Raw genomic sequence first — 4781 nt, 5'->3', positions numbered from 1 at the left:
CATGATTTTCTTTATCTCCTTTTCCAGATCTGTCATGATTCTTTATCTCCTTTTCTAGATCTGTCATGATTTTCTTTATCTCCTATGCTAGATTTGTCATGATTTTCTTTATCTCCTTTTCCAGATTTGTCATGATTTTCTTTATCTCCTTTTCCAGATTTGTCATGATTTTCTTTATCTTCTGTCCTAGATCTGTCACATTATTTATGTGTTTGGTTGTTGTTGTTGCTATTGTTGTTGTTGCTGTTGTTGCTGTTGTTGCTGTTGCTTCTGTTGCTGTTGTCGTTGTTGTTACTATTGTTGTTGTTGTTACTGTTGTTGTCGTTGTTGTTGCTTTTCGCCGTGTTATTTTTTTTCCACCGCACGCAGCGTTTCAGCTTGTTTGAGAAGAGATTGGTGTCTAGCGCGTATGTTGCACGTTGCGTTTCAAATGATTTTTGTTGACAGTATCTCAATGTCAGACCAAATTGGCCTCCTATGACATTTTTTTTGGGAGATTCCGAACTATGAAGAAATGTTGATATAAACCTCATTAAAAATGAGATTATGCCGTTGCATGGAGCAGACTATTGGCTATTTTATGTCACATCAGACCGTACGTGGAGCAGATTTTGGGCGGTTGTGGGTCGCATTTATTATGTCATAGTAGAGAATAAGTTGCATCTAATCTGTCTTGGCAAAAATAGATTACGTCTTTGTGTCTTGGCAAAAATAGATTACATCTTTGTGTCTTGACAAAAATAGATTACATCTTTGTGTCTTGGCAAAAATAGATTACATCTTTGTGTCTTGACAAAAATAGATTACGTCTTTTGTGTCTTGGCAAAAATAGATTACATCTTTTGTGTCTTGACAAAAATAGATTATATCTTTGTGTCTTGGCAAAAATAGATTACATCTTTGTGTCTTGACAAAAATAGATTACGTCTATTATATGTCTTGGGGAAAATAGATTACATCTATCGTGTCCTCCGCCTCTTAAATAAACCCAATAGTGTTGATAGGGGCGTTAAACCTGTACCCTTTCTATTGGGTCGTGGCCATTATACGTTACGTCTATTATGCTATGGCAAATATATGTTGCTTCTATCATGTCAAAGCAAAAATAGGTTGCATCTACTGTGTTTTGACAAATATTATATGTTAATTTTATTGTCTTGGAAAATATATGTTGCAAGTATCAGGTCTTGGAAAATATAGGATGCATCAAATTGTATTATGTATTGACAAATGTAGGTTGCATCAAATTGTATTCTGTATTGACAAATATAGGTTGCATCAAATTGTATTATGTATTGACAAATATAGGCTGCATCCATGGCAAATATGATATGCTGCTTCTATAATGTCTAAGCAAAAATAGGTTGCATCGATTGTCTCTTGACAAATGTAGGTCATGTCTGTTATGTATTGGCAAATATAGGTTGCATCTAATATGTAATGGCAAAGATAGATTGCATGTTTTATGTCTGGGCAAAGAAAAGGTTGCATCTATTATGTATGGGCAAAAATAGGTTGCATCTATTATGTATGGGCAAAAATAGAAGTTGCAAATAGGTTGCATTTACTCTGTATTGGCAAATAGAAGTTACATATTATGTCTTTTCAAAGAATAGGTTGCAACTAATATGTATGGGCAAAATAGAAGTTGCATCTATTATGTCTTTGCAAAAATAGGATGCAGTTATTATTACTTGGCAAAAACTGCGTTGCATCTATTATTATTATGTCAGCAGAAATAGGTTGCATCTATTATTATTATGTCAGCAGAAATAGGTTGCATCTATTATTATTATGTCAGCAAAAATAGGTTGCATCTATTATTATTATGTCAGCAAAATAGGTTGCATCTATTATTATTATGTCAGCAGAAATAGGTTGCATCTATTATTATTATGTCAGCAGAAATAGGTTGCATCTATTATTATTATGTCAGCAGAAATAGGTTGCATCTATTATTATTATGTCAGCAGAAATAGGTTGCATCTATTATTATTATGTCAGCAGAAATAGGTTGCATCTATTATTTCTTGGCAAAAATGCATTGCGACTATTATTATTATGTCGTAGCAATAATAGGTTGCAAGAATTACGTCGTAGTTGCATCTCTTTAGTCTTGGCCAACAATGGTTGCATCTATTATTATGTCATAGCAAACAAAGTTTACCATCTCTTATGTCTTGGCAAACATAGTTCACCATCTCTTATGTCTTGGCAAACATAGTTCACCATCTCTTATGTCTTGGCAAACATAGTTCACCATCTCTTATGTCTTGGCAAACATAGGTTGCATCTATTATGTCTTGACAAAAATAGTTTACCATCTATTATGTCTTGGCAAACATAGTTTACCATCTATTATGTCTTGGCAAACATAATTTACCTTCTCTTATGTCTTGGCAAACATTGTTTACCATCTCTTATGTCTTGGCAAAAATAGGTTGCATCTCTTATGTCTTGGCAAACATAGTTTACCATAGTTTACCATCTCTTATGTCTTGGCAAACATGGTTTACCATCTCTTATTTCTTGACAAAAATAGGTTGCATCTATTATGTCTTAGCATGGGGTGCGGGGAGTGCGTTCAGAGTGTACCGCCTGGCACTTACTGACCTACGTGTTTGTGCCAGTATCTGACTCTTGTTTACCGTGAGCCGCACTTCAGTCTGTAGATATACATTGTAGTGGCAACGCTTGTTCTTTTAAAAAGGAGTTTGAGGCTTTTAAAAAATATTTTTTAAAAATGTATATGTTTCTTTTTAAATTAAAAAACAATTTTTTTTAGAGAAAAAGAAAGATTTTGTTTTGTAGATGGTGGTGTGGGTGGTTGGGGGGCGCTTCTAATTGGTCCTACGTCTTTATCTTTCCTTTTGTTGTTTCTGTCTCTCTGTCTTCTTTTTCCCGGCTGCGCTATTTAAAGTACTCATGATCGTTGTTGCTGCGATGTGCTTCTCAAGACTTGCTCATTCTCAGATCGTCAGCTGTTGGTTGTTACTCTAAGGGTGCCATCGATAGGGGTTCTGTCTTTCTACTTATCCTCTGTTATCAGTTCTGTCTGTCTTTGTATCTGTCTGTGTATCTGTCTGTCTTGTCTGTCTGTCTGTCTGTCTGTCTGTCTGTCTGTCTGTCTGTCTGTCTGTCTGTCTGTCTGTCCGTCTGTCCATCTGTGTTTCTGTCTGTGTGTCTGTCTGTCTGTCTGTCCGTCTGTCTGTCTGTCTGTCCATCTGTGTTTGTCTAACTTTTTCCCCAGCACTGAATGACCATTGTTGTATCGATGTGCTTCTCTTTACTCAAACAAACAAACAAACAGACACACAAACAAGCAAACAAAGAAACATTTATTTTAGTAGTTTGTAGTCGGTGACCCATCTGTTGTCTCTATCTCTCTTCGTGGGTGGTTAGCGGGCGCCCTGGTACGGTTTGCTCCTTCTGCCCTATCAAACATTAATTATCGTCCTTCATCGATCTCCTCCTTTTTTTTGGTGTTTGTTACTCTCTTGTAACCGTTCACTAATCTTCAGCACTTATATGTCATATAACCTTATTGTGATGCAAGTGACATAAGTTATGTAAGTAAATGCTTACGAGAACAAACTATCGTGTCTTTCTAACATTTTCCCAGCACTTACTAACTGTGAGGTGTGTTGACAAAATTAAGTAATTTTCGGACTTTAGTCGTATGGATGTAGATATATAGGTTGAGTTTAAGTACGGTTTTACGGGGCCCGCAACTGCATAGGGTCCTATGAGCGCCAAGGGGTGGATGTCAACAGAGAAGTCCAAACGGGGAATCAGACTTACTCTGCTCAACTCTCTAGCCTCAACAACACAAAGTCTGCTTCGACTATCAAGGCACCCTGGAGCTAGCAGTTCTCAAGAGAGTGACAAACATACAAAAGAAGTAGAGGAAAAATGACGATAGTAAGGATGAGGAAAGAAAAAGCAGCAGTCCCCCCTATGTTCTCCCGGCACAGTATGAGCATGGCATTGATAAATCATCAAATCAGCCCTTTTACAATCCTACTGTACATAAGAACATGTTAATATCCTCCTCTCTGGGAATGGCCTAAAGACACTTCAGTCAGTATAGCACTGTCCTGATGGGGTAGGTTCAGTGTAAACAGTTTATTATACGAAGTGGTAAAAGAATGTTAAACTCGAAGAAGAAATTCGCATCAGTTAAAAATCTACAAACGTGATGTGTCTATTTTCAGACGAGATTTCCATTCGTGAAGTGCGCGATGTGACTCATTTTGTCGGCACGCCTCACATATTTCTTTCGAACACTTCCCCAGCACTACATTAACCGTTGACGTGTCATTTCACTTTTCTTATACGCAAATGAAGTCGATGTTGTCTGCTTCTTCCACTTCTTTGTGGTGTTTTTAACTTCCTTCTTGTGGGTGGTTGGCGAGTGCTGTGGTGTGGTTTTTCTCCTTCTTTTCCATCAAACATCTATCGTCGTTACCTCTCTTCCTCCTCCTTTTTTGTGTTTGTTACTCTCTTGCAACACCTCTAATCTTCGGCACTTATTTGACCTTGTCGTGTTGCAAGTGCCGTAAAATTGTTACTAAAACTAAACGTCCTGTTTGTGTCGTCCCAACTGTAGTAAAACTCTAACTAAAATAAAATCTCTTTACAAAAACTCTTACTAAAATAAAATCTCTTTACAAAAACTCTAACTAAAATAAAATCTCTTTACAAAAACTCTTACTAAAATAAAATCTCTTTACAAAAACTCTAACTAAAATAAAATCTCTTTACAAAAACTCTTACTAAAA

The 4781-nt window shown here is 36.5% G+C and overlaps 1 protein-coding gene across 1 annotated transcript in view; it reads left to right on the top strand.

Annotated features, from left to right (window-relative positions):
- The window catches only part of LOC106013944 (vacuolar protein sorting-associated protein 13A), a gene marked incomplete at its 3' end in the record, with an annotated part of 50148 nt that overhangs the window by 39670 nt on the left and 5697 nt on the right, over window positions 1-4781 (top strand).

The sequence above is a fragment of the Aplysia californica genome, unplaced genomic scaffold, assembly GCF_000002075.1.
Source record: "Aplysia californica isolate F4 #8 unplaced genomic scaffold, AplCal3.0 scaffold01587, whole genome shotgun sequence".
NCBI lineage: Eukaryota > Metazoa > Mollusca > Gastropoda > Aplysiida > Aplysiidae > Aplysia > Aplysia californica.
Note: the sequence above shows the minus strand (reverse complement) of the source record. Positions and strands in the feature narration are given on the sequence as shown.